Here is a 12935-nt window from a genome sequence, read left to right as displayed (position 1 = left end):
GCTATGATAATGGTGCCAACATGAGAGAAAAGAACAGAAGAGTGCAGACACGGATCTGAGAGTTAAACCCTCGAGCTTTTTTTTGTCCCATGCAGTTCTCATTCATTGGACTTGGTGGTCAGTGATACAGCATCAGCTTCTAGTGAGGCTGCTGAATTTTTTAATGTAATTCAAAGCATCTATGTATTTTTCTCTGCATCAACTCGTCGATGGCAAAGCCAAGTCATACCTACAGTCTTACCGGTCAGAGGAGGGATTTCAAAACGTTCTGAAGAGCGCCAAGAAGTTGGCAGAGGAACTTCACACTGAAGCTATTTTCCCACCCATTCAAGAATACAAGAGTCACTGAAGAAGACGACATTTTGATTACGAGGCACAGGATAATCCCATAAGAGATCCCAAACAACAATTCAAAGTTGAATTCTTTAACCAGGTGTTAGATTGTGCAATCCAGTCAGCTGAAGAACATTTCATGAAGCTCAAGGAACACAGTAGTATATTTGGGATGTTGTATGATATTCCAAAACTCCTCACTATTCCTGAAGAAGACCTACACCAGCAATGCAGGGCACTAGAGAGTGTTGACATATGATGACATGCGCGATTTTGATGCAAGTAATTTAGGTGATGAACTGAAAGCCCTTTCAAGATTCATTTCAGCAGGATCAACTCCAAAGGCTGTTCTGGGGGAATATATGTGCACAAATAAGATGACCACCCTCTTTCCAAATGCTTTTGTTGCTCTGTGCATACTTCTAACACTTCCTGTAACAGCTGCCAGTGGAGAACACAGCTTCTCCAAGCTGAAGTTAATAACACATCTACGCTCCACAATGACACAGGAGAGGCTAGTCGGCCTTGCAACCATCTCAATAGAGCATGAGCTGGCCCAGACTGTGGACTTTCAGGAAGCAGTTCAAATCTTTGCAACCCAGAAGGCACGGAAAGCACCACTTTGATTATTCAAACAGATAAAAAGGCCAGTGTTTACTATGCAGACAAGAAAAGTTACATTTGCTGTTCAGGTGTTTGAAAGTTAAGTGTTACTTAAAATTTTTGAACAAGGCATTTTAAGTTGTTAGTTCTCCTTTATTGGGGTAGGTAGCAGAGCGGTACCATGAGAGGAGTAGAACAGGAAGAAGGCAGAATTGAGACCTTTCATAGTTTTGGCCCAAGCGAGGGGGCATGGGAGCGTCATTTGAGCTCCCCGCCTCAGGTGCCAAAATGTTTTGGGCCGGCCCTGCTTGTAGGCATATCCTTGAAAGCTGTTTGACCCAAAACTGCCAAAGTTGGGTGAAGGGACCTAAGGCCTGGTCTACACACTGGTTTTGTTCTGATAGAACTATTTCAATTAGGGGTTTGATTTTTTTTTAATGGAAATAGTTAAAGCAGTATTGTCCTTAATGTGGGCACAGTTATACATGTACTGGAATAAGCTATACTGCTATAAGCACCCTGGGGTTCATACTGCTTTAATGCTATCGGTGTAGTTACAGTGGCACAAATTGCATGTAGACAAGGCCTTAGTGAACATGGCAATCTGTCCCATACTGATTTTCTTTAATTCACCAGAACCTCACACATGCAAATTATTCTCATTATGTTGATCATTACACTATAGTGTACAATGTTAAAGTGCACCAGGGAACCTTTAGTCTGCAAGAGCAGGGTCTACTTGGACCAATTAATGCTAAGCATTTTAATACACTGGAAATCACATCCCAGTAGTCCACAATGCACCACCATGTAGACAAGTCCTAAGTCTGCTTTATTGTTTTGAACTGTCTTACTCTTTATATAGTAATATGAGCCATAAGAAGTCATGCTGTAAATGTGACTCAGGTGTGATTTTTTTTTTCCAAGAGGGGTGATTATTTTTCTAAAATGAGAGATTTTATTGGAGGCTATTTTTTTTTCTTCTCTTACTTTCTTTCCAGGCCTTTTCTGATATTCATAATGTTGAATTAAAGCCTTTGTGGGAGATGTGTGTATGAGGACTGATTACTATTTTTGATGTGCTGACTTTTTTTGCAGATTTTAAATTCCAGAACTTCAGATGATATAAAGCTGAAGTCAGTTGAGTCACACTGGTTTGCCCTAGCTAATGGTCTGAGTCTTCATCATCATTTTCTGTTGATCATGACAAAAAATAAAACCCTGCTTTGTAGGGCTAATGAACGCATAAGGGCCTGATTTTCCCCACTCTGACCCCTGTAACTGCATTGACTCCAGTGGAATTACTCCTGGATTTATACTGTATCAGTGAGAGGAGAATCAGGCCCATAACCACTGATGACAAATAAGGTGGTTTTACTATGATCCCTTAAGGGTACACATGCATTTCTGCAAAGTACCATGGCCAGCTCTAGATGTAGCTGCTAAAGTATCCAGTGACACAGACTGTGCTGATGACTTCATTTATAGAACCAGGTCAACTTTGTGGTGATTTCCTTATTCTTTCACCATGGTATCATTGATTCAGACCCACAGCTCAGTCTTATCAAAATTTCTGACACACACACACACGCGCGCACGCATATTCCACAAAACATACAAAAAAGTGAATGAAGCCATGCACTTAATGAAGCCATGCACTAACACAAGAATAAAAGCAGAGAGTTATACTGCCATTAATCATAATGTCAGAATTAATTATTGCCTCCATTTGCACCAATATTTCATGCCTTTCATTGCATAGTAGCATCAGAATGTGTTTCAGTTTGGTGATATATTCCAGGAGAGCTCATTATGGGCTGGAAGGGGGGGTATTGTTCCATGACAGCACTATTCAGTTTAATTGCCTCCTCTCTGCAAGCAATACATGTAGTCATTACTTAAAATTATTTAAAATATATCAGGGAAAAATCCATGTGAACAACATAACCTAATTATAACATCTAGACAGCATTTCCTATTTCTGTCTCTTCTCACTAGGTGTTCTTTGAAGCTGAATACAGTTGTAGCCCTCCATCATTTTCTACATTTGCATTTTTAAAATAAACAAATCATTCATTCCAATAGCCACTATGTTTCAATCTTTGCTGGGAATGTGATGTTTATAACTCGACTGAGGCTGTGTCCCAAGCCCTCACTGAAAAGCAAGTACCAGTGCCACCCCAGGAGGAGCCTTTGGAAGGAATTTTGATTTACATTTCCTTCCCTGGTTCCTCCTTGCTCCAGGGAGGAAGAAAGTTTCTGCAGCCCTTCACAGGGTGTTATACGATATTACCCCCTGTGGCAGCCTTGTCCTCTCCATGCCATGTCCTCTTTATCTCTATCCTGCCCACTTGCTTGCCTTGTGGATCCTCCTCTCTTCCCTTGTACCCAGACTTACAATCTGGACAAGTCCTATGTGGCAGTGCAGACAGATGAAGGGGCTCTTTCACTTCTGTTTATTTTTATGTGCTTCCCTTCACACTTCCCAGGGAAGGACACCATAAAGCCTTTCATGGTTTGGGAGTTCTGAAACCATGATAAACAACTTGCCAGTCAGACTCAGGTGCTTCTTCGTTTGACTGTTGCTTATACTAGTCTGTTAAATTGTAGTATGCCGATTCTCTTGGTCTTGATCATAACCCAATGGAAATACACCAGTTGGCACATTCCAGGTATACTGAGGTCAAACAAATTTAAAATGCCAGCTTCACATTCTGAGCTGACTTTTGTCCAATACATGAAACCAGCAAAGTCTGCTACTGTCTCTTCCTCTTCCACTGGAATCTTCATCAAGGTGGTAACACTGGGCGAAATTTAACCCTGTGCAGAGAGCCAGAGCATGCCCTATATGTACCACTGAAATCCTACCAAAATCCTTAAAATAAGTCTTAAATGGAAATTAAATGAGACATAGTTCTTGTGAATTCCCCGCCCCCCACCTACACCCCCACTTCCTTCTTCCACAAATACAGGCATGAATGTTACCCATTGTGAATAAAGTCCCTATGAATCCTGGACCAGATGCTCAATTTGAGTATCAATGGAAATCAATGGAGCTATGACAGTTTACCCCAGTTGAGGAGCTGGCCTACTGTGTCACAGTGGGAAGAGGAAAGCTGGGCACGATGGCCCAGGGGTCAGAACAGTTTAGAGTTAAGGTTCCTTTTCCACACATCTCCTAGGTTTGGCAGCTTCTGTCTCCTCACTCAGACACACAACCTCTCCTCTAAGGGAGCATTCATTGGGCTCTTAGCAGGTACATGACATTTTGCTCTAACACCCGGACACCTTCTTTGCTATATGTCATTGTGCTAATGTGTTGTGTACAGGACACACTGAAAATAAATTCTTTCTTACCTTCAAGGATACATCATATTGCCCTCTTCCTCATCCTTCTCCTCTTATACCCTTCTCAAGTTGTCATTGCTTCCTATTTCTTCTCATCACTTTAATGTAGGCCTCAATGAACAAACTCTTATTCACATGCTTTACTTCAATAGGACTATACACAATGTGTAAGTAAGTATATGGACAAAATTTTGCAAGTTTAGGTTGTTTAGGCTGTAAATTCTCCTGCTCAAGGAGACGGTCTGTATTTCTGTATTTTAAAGTCTCCAGCATGTTTTCTGTTACGTGAGTATGAAATAACAATAATAATAATAATCTGTAATGTATAGCCTGATTAATATCCTCTAAGGGACGATGGGAATTAAAGGTACTCAGCACCCTGCAGGATCAGACCCTACATTGTGAATTTCTTTCTTCTCAGACACTATCTTAATGTTCTTTTTATATCTATTATGTTTCAGCGGGAGGTTTATATAGTGGGTTTTGTTTTCTGTTTTTAATAAATAGGAACAAAAGTAATTTTAATCCCACCTGTCCTTTTTTTAAAATTGTGCCATGCCTGCGCTTATAAAAACCAGATGATGCTGAACTACTGTTCTTCCCTTTTTTCTAGACACTGTCAGTATTATTTCAAATTGGCAGCAAAATGATACCATAATTTAAAACATTCGTATGTTTTTATTCCTCTGAAGTATTCCAGGTCCATTTCTATTTATTAGAGTGGGATAGATTACTACTTGGATGATGATGGATTAACGACAGGTATACAAAGTTAGAAACTGCATGGATCATTAGGCTTCAGAGGTCTATTCGTCTGTTAAAGTGACCAGCAGTATATAACTCATATTAGTAGGAACATTAAAAAAATGATCTAGACTTTAATGTTTCTTAATAGGCCATTATATCTTTTTTATATTGAAATTTATTAATAAAGACATTCCTTGGTAATGTGCAGAACACAATTGGTTAGAGCTTTTAAAACAGGGTTTAGGTCAGCTTAACTATGGCACTCGAGTCTGAATTTTTTCGCACCTTTGAGTGACTTAGCTAGGTTGGCCTAAACTTTAAGTGTAGAGCAGGTCTAAGTGTGCAGAAAGAAGAGACCTCAGACTGCCCTTCCTGCTTGGTGGCTTTCTAAAGACACTATACTTTTTAAGTCCTTAAATCTGAAAGAAGCTTGCCTATTTTGCAAAACAGGAAACAGATTCCTGAGCAGGTGGCAAATTAAACAAAGCAAAGCAGCTGTTTTTCCATTAAGGCAGCAAATTTGCCTGTTTTTCAAATAGACTCACACATTTTCCGCAGAACTGCAGACTAGGGGCCGAATGGCTAGGCAGCAGTTCTGCGGAAAAGGACCTAGGGGTGACAGTGGACGAGAAGCTGGATATGAGTCAGCAGTGTGCCCTTGTTGCCAAGAAGGCCAATGGCATTTTGGGATGTATAAGTAGGGGCATAGCGAGCAGATCGAGGGACGTGATCGTTCCCCTCTATTCGACATTGGTGAGGCCTCATCTGGAGTACTGTGTCCAGTTTTGGGCCCCACACTACAAGAAGGATGTGGATAAATTGGAGAGAGTCCAGCGAAGGGCAACAAAAATGATTAGGGGTCTGGAACACATGACTTATGAGGAAAGGCTGAGGGAACTGGGATTGTTTAGTCTGAGGAAAAGAAGAATGAGGGGGGATTTGATAGCTGCTTTCAACTACCTGAGAGGTGGTTCCAGAGAGGATGGTTCTAGACTATTCTCAGTGGTAGAAGAGGACAGGACAAGGAGTAATGGTCTCAAGTTGCAGTGGGGGAGGTTTAGGTTGGATATTAGGAAAAACTTTTTCACTAGGAGGGTGGTGAAACGCTGGAATGTGTTACCTAGGGAGGTGGTAGAATCTCCTTCCTTAGAAGTTTTTAAGGTCAGGCTTGACAAAGCCCTGGCTGGGATGATTTAATTGGGGATTGGTCCTGCTTTGAGCAGGGGGTTGGACTAGATGACCTCCTGAGGTCCCTTCCAACCCTGATATTCTATGATTTCATATGCTCACTTTTAAAAAAAATCAGACCTACTATGTTGCCCAATAAACAAAATAAGCACAATACAGTACTTACCTTATCTCTCCACTTTCCTGGGCTTTTCATCAGTTTGGCTGCATAGCTTAACTTTTTAACCAACATTAAATTTTAAAATAGCCAGTTTTATTGCCTACTGCAATAAACAACCAGTACTTTCTACCAGTTCTGTAACTGGGTGAAAACACCTGTTCAATTTATGAACCTAGGAATAATTGGGCTGACTGGTGAAAAACTATTTAGTATTTTACTTTAAAAGTGTCTGCTCTTTTCAGAGAGATTCATCAATATCCCCCATTTAAAATACAGGGCATACCTGCTAAGCATATAAAATCTTTCAAAACAAAAGACATTTTCTAAATATATATGTCTTTATTCCTGTCTATATAGCTATGTATGAACTATACATACATACATACATATGTACATATACAGTTACTGGACTCAGTAACTGTGGTTCTTCCCTGGGGGAGTCTGTGGCCAACAGTAAATACAGTGACACCGAACTGCCTTCTTAAAACAAAGTATTGTTTAAACTCATCAGTGGGAACAAAGCAAAGCATAGGAGAGGAAGTTTTTAAAACAACCATCCCCCTCAAAAGCCTAGATCTCCAAGGAGGTGTCTGTGTTAGTCTGTTCCGCAGGGAACAGCTCATTGACAATTGTATTCCTTCCCTCCAGAATCCCTCATTCTAATTATTTAAGTGCTCTTAATCTAGATGCTCCCAACACTGGCAAAACAAGTCCTGTAACTTGGCTGGCAACTAGAAGTAACATCTTCACAGCTTAATGTGAAGCTCCCTCATGTGTTTACTGGGAGGCTGCTCATTTGGAGCCATTATGTTTCCCTCTTACTTATTTGCTAACATCCTTGCTACTAAACTAAACCATTATATGTACAATAACTATTCCAATACCCCAATATACCATTCTGTAGCTATCCCAATAACCAGGTCACATATAGAATTCATAAATTATTGCAGATCAGCCCCACATCCTTCACAACTAGACATAGTGGATATGATAGATTTCCTCTGTGTTTAAGTAGGGGACCAGATGCTGGCAATATGCATGCCACAGAGCCCCTCTGAATGACAGTGTTTCCCCTTTTTGACCCAAGCAGCTAGCAAAAATTTGGGATCTTGTAGGTTGTTCCATTTGGGAGTTGAAAGTGATGACTGAAAAGAAAATGCTAGACTCCATCTTGTTTGTTTACAAGGAATGTACAATGTCTAGCTTCTCTGAATGCAGAAGGAATGAAAACCAGGGGAAAGCTTCTTTGCTTACAACCCAAGTCTCTTTAGCCAGCATCCCCAATCTAGATGCTTTCTCTGGGCTTCTCCCAGGGTCACACCATGCTTACAGGCTGCTGCTTGACTTTCTTGGTGTCTCAGAGGCTCCTTCAGTTTCTTGTTTCCCTCCAACACACGCACACATCACTAGACTTTTTTCTACACCCACAGACACATCCGCCCACCTGGTCACAAAAAAACACCTAGTAAACCCCTCTGCCTGCACACTTCAATAAACTACTTATCAACAAACATTCCTAACAACCTTAGTCATAATACACTTCTTATCAAAAGGTACCCAAATTCTGAGTTCTCTTTCACTGTCAGTTTGAGTCTTTTCTTCCCTCCTCCCATTCTAATTAGCAAAAACTGCATGTGGGCAGCTAGCATATGACCTGGCCTGCAGAAGCCCTGCGTATTCAAATTAACCCTTAACACTGTGGTGTTCTATTTGATTAATTCATGGTGGCTGAATGCGCACACTATGGTTGCAGTTAGCTTGATCAACATCTGGGGTACACATACCCCTCAAATCTGGGGCAACACTGTACCCATTTAAAGAATGCTTCTGCAGTCAGGACAGAGCCTCCATTACAATCTTGTGGGCCCTCACTCCATGGTTGTATGATTTATTGCTTGCTGTGTTGCTATGAGGATGTCTGCAAGACCACTCTCTTCATACGTTTTTCCCAATTACAGCTAGAAATGTCTGTGCTCTGCGGAAACCACCCATTCTCAAGACTGTTTTCTGAAATTCCTCTGGGTAGGTTCACTGGATCTCTTTGGAATTACAATATACAGCCTCATTAAATGTCAACACATAATCTTGCCCAAGTATCCAAGATATCTTGCTGACATTCTTCTCTACAGTGAAAACCCTAATCCATTCAGTAGGTGATGCTGGCAGCACTGGACAGTATCCAACAGATGTTACTGTTGGTATGGTGATGACATCGTCACATTAAAAAGCTGTCCATCCTGGTACTTGCTGAGAATTCCCCTTTTTCAAACTCAACATCGAATAGCTTGTTTGGGCAGTATCTTAGAATTATCCATTGCAGATCAAGGTTGATGGCTTGTCAGCAGGCCTCCACATCAATATACTGATTACTTTCTACTTTTCCCACAAGATTAGGTGTAAGGTGTCTACCATGAGAATTGTACTTCAGTATGTTGTGGCCGAGTCGTTAAGGCAATGGACTAAAAATCCATTGGGGTCTCCCTGTGCAGGTTTGAATCCTGCCAACTATGAGCTGGCGATAATTTTGGGGGGCAGGGATAGCTCAGTGGTTTGAGCATTGGCCTCCTAAACCCAGGGTTGTGAGTTCAAGCCTTGAGGGGGCCATTTAGGGATCTGGGGCAAAAATTGGGGATTGGTCCTGCTTTGAGCAAGGGGTTGGACTAGATAACCTCCTGAGGCCCCTTCCAACCCTGATATTCTGTGATTCTATGTCTTGCACATTGCAGAAGTTTCAAGTCTTTGTCTTTGCAATGCTGTTTCTTGTGTTTGAACCTGAGCACCGTGCAAAAGCTGCCTTCCAGAACCGAGGGAGTCTGACAGTGACAGACTACCATAGACTAGCCAAAATGAAAACCTCTTTTGTGCATGTTTTATAGCTGTAATACATGAAATACGCTTTTTTCCAGAAATCACACTGGGTAAGCGGATCATAAATGACACATATAGACAAAACAACAAGCAGAGAACATATTTAAAATAAATTTTCCATAACAAAATTGAATGAAATCAATATATAATTGTACACATACGGAGAGATGATACTTTGACTTTTTCAAGAAATATGAGACAGCAATATGACATGATTTACAAAAACATCCATAATTCTAAAAGAATATGCAGATCACATCCCCTTCCCCAAATCACTCTTGGGGGTTAAGCCTTTCTCAAAAATATCAAAACCTGTTCAAACCTGTTCTGTGGAGGCTTGGGGGATGCTACAAATTTAAACAGGATGTTCCATTTGTGCCAGCAGTTCTGAGATCGCAGTCATGGGCACATTTTGATTATTCAAAGTGCAAGCAAGATAAGTCCCATCTTCAGGTTTACAGATGGCTTTTACCTGAGTAGAGCTGAAGTCAAATATTTAGATTTAAGGCAAAAAAGGAGTAATTAATATTCAAAATATCAGAAGCCTGAACCATCATCATTGCTAATGCATATGACAGCTAGTGACAGAAGTGCCTGTTATTCACAATGCCACTTTCTTAGTGCAGTCTGCCCAGTGCTTCAAAATCAGCCTGTTCAGCTATAATGAGGAGACAGTGAGTGGTCAGATGCAGCATTAACTGGGATCATAACCTGTGGACTGGGAATGTAATGGAGTGGAAAACTAAAGTTATTCTGCAAATTGTAGACCTTGGCTTGCAGCTGATGCTCCCTCTCCAGAGTAGCTATACAGTTAAAGCAGGCTTCATTAGCACTGGAACACATCATTCGCATCTAATGGGGATTAATGACTCTTTAAAATTAAATATTATGGAATTTGCAGGCTTTTTGTTCAAGCCACATCACATCAAAACTGCAAACTTAATTGAATGCAGGGAATTAAGACAAAATATTCTTTGTTACAGTCCCTTTTTTCCTGGAATTATGTACATTATAATTATTTGCCAAGAAGTTCTTTGAATGAATGTCTTTCCTCTCCATTTGTGAAAATGAAAGACTTAGCTGGGGAAACTGATCAGAACTAGAGCATTCTTGTTTTTTTCAGAAAGTGATATGGGACTATTTATTGCACTGGTGTTGTTTGCTAGTAAACTATCTGCTATAGGCTACACAAATAAGAATGAAGATAAGATCCCTGCTGTTTATGCCAAATCTGCCAACTATAGGTTCTTGCACCTTCCTGGGAAGCTTCCAGTACTGGCCACTTTCTGAGACAAGATACTGGATGGACTCTGCATCTGATCCAGTATGGCAATTCCTATATTCCAGAAGAAATCACCTTCTAAGCAGACACAATGAATAAATGTGAATGGGTCAGACAAAAAGCAGTGTGTTTGACCCACAATTCTTGTTGCTCTCCTCTGGGTATTCTTCCCCCATTAAGGTTGCACAAAGTCACCCAAAGTGAGAACCTTGAAAGTTAAGATTCCAACAGTAGAATTAACTTAGCTACATTGCACATGTGTAATTTTCTATCCCTGATTTTCTAGTTCAGTGTGTAGCTTAATATATTCTTACATTTGTAACAAAGTATATTCCATACAACATACAATGCGGCCATGTTAATTTTTCTGTTGGACCTTTAACATGTGTATTTCCTGATCTTTGGTGACTTTAATCATGCAACCACAATATTTTTGCATGTAATCATACTATTCATTAAGTACATACACATATATATGTGAAAAGTGAATGTAGGCAGGATTTTTTGGAAATAAAGTTTCAAACCTAACTATCTGCTCCACTACCAAGAACATTATGATACATCTAGAGTCACTACACAACAATCTATATGGGAACTGTCCAACTGAAACCTCAAGAAAATTTTAGGTAGAATGAAATTAGGCCAGGGCATCAGTCCCCATAAATCTATAAGACCTTTAATGATGTTGGCTCATCTTATCTAAAAGCGAGAATCTCCAATGGCCCAGTGACCTCTGACAATGACTGGAATTCATTTCTGTGCAGACAGGCAGCACAAAGCCTATGTACCGCTTAGCACTAGAGTTTTAAAACCATAGCAAGTTAAATGGGACTTAAGTGGTGCATAAGGTCTTCTGCACAGGACTGAATTTCAAGCAGTGTGCCTGAGAGGGAAGAACATGATATATGGAATAACTAGCATCACTTCTCCTTTACGCACCTACAATTTTTCCGGAACATTATCATCCATGTACTGTTCGAACATAAGTGTGTGAGATCTAACAAGACTGCAGAGGGAGAAGGTATGTCTTATAGCCTGATGCAACAAATAAATGCAAGGACATGTGGTGTGAGCTATAAGTGCAGAAGGTCCACAATCCTAAAGCATTGTGCCTTTGCACTCTCTCTTTGGATTCAAGGCATGCTGTTATATAGATGCATAGAGTCTGGTACACAGTCAGTAGTAAGCTTGAAAAACTGCATACTTTTGTAAGAAAACAGCAATTTACATTACATTACCTTCTGGAAGATTGAGTGTCTTGAAGCAGTTGTTTAATGGTTGTTTTTAACATGAGAGAACAGTATGTGTTGCATATTGAAAAATTGCAAGCATCCTCTTGGACTTTCCTAACAAACATTTAACTTTCATATAATACTGAAAGGAGTAAGCAATCAGTACTACAGTCTAAGCACCTTCCAAAGTGGTAGTTTTGTGAGAAGTTCTGCAGAAACAGCCAGATTAAATTACAATGGTATTTATAAACTGTACATTGGGAGAAACAAGCTTTGGATTTTCTGGTTCCAAATTTAAGCAAAGTACTTTGAGCACGTTCTTTATTTTAAACATGAGTAATCCCATCCCTATTCAGCAAAGCACTTAAGTGTGTGCTTAAATCCCACTGACTTCAGTGGGATTTAGATACTTGTTGAACGCTTAGCTCACTAGGGATGGGATTATTGATGTGCTTAAATTTAAACACATCTTTGCTGAAACAGGGATTTATCCCATGTGCATACACTTTATAGATCTGGATTAAATGTAACACTGTGGAGTGCACTTATCTAATGCAATGCACGTGCTGAGACATCTGAACTGATATTTAGATGTGTTATGGTTTAAAGAATGAGGAGTACTTGTGGCACCTTAGAGATTAACACATTTATTTGGGCATAAACTTTCATGGGCTAAAACCCATTTCATCAGATGCATGGAGCGGAAAATACAGTAGGAAGATATATATCTACAGAGAACATGAAAAGACGGGGGTTGCCATACCAACTCTAACAAGACAAATTAATTAAATTGGGCTATTATCAGCAGGAGAAAAAAACTTTTGTAGTGATAATCAGGATGGCCCATTTCAAACAGTTTACAAGAACGTGTGAGTAACAGCAGGGAGAAAAATTAGCATGGGGAAATAGGTTTTAGTTTGTGTAATGACCCATCCATTCCCAGTCTTTATTCAAGCCTAATTTGATGGCGTCCAGTTTGCAAATTAATTCCAGTTCTGCAATTTCTTGTTGGAGTCTGTTTTGGAAGTTTTTTTGTTGAAGAATTGCCACTTTTAGGTCTGTAATTGAGTGTCCAGGGAGGTTGAGGTGTTCTCCGACTGGTTTTTAAATTTTATAATTCTTGACATCTGATTTGTGTCCATTTGTTCTTTGTTTGTTGTTTAACAAATTTTCC

At 40.0% G+C, this 12935-nt stretch overlaps 1 protein-coding gene and 1 non-coding gene across 13 annotated transcripts in view; both read left to right on the top strand.

The window, feature by feature from the left end:
- NKAIN3 (sodium/potassium transporting ATPase interacting 3) overlaps positions 1-12935 on the top strand; it is a 663159-nt gene that overhangs the window by 486444 nt on the left and 163780 nt on the right. The gene's annotated exons all lie outside the window — the stretch shown is intronic.
- TRNAF-AAA (transfer RNA phenylalanine (anticodon AAA)) lies at positions 8807-8889 on the top strand. Its single transcript has one exon. It is a non-coding gene; the product is annotated as a tRNA-Phe (tRNA).

Source organism: Lepidochelys kempii, chromosome 2 (genome assembly GCF_965140285.1).
Source record: "Lepidochelys kempii isolate rLepKem1 chromosome 2, rLepKem1.hap1, whole genome shotgun sequence".
Taxonomy (NCBI): Eukaryota; Metazoa; Chordata; order Testudines; family Cheloniidae; genus Lepidochelys; species Lepidochelys kempii.
The sequence above is the reverse complement of the archived record's forward strand: the minus strand, read 5'-3'. Positions and strand labels throughout refer to the sequence as shown.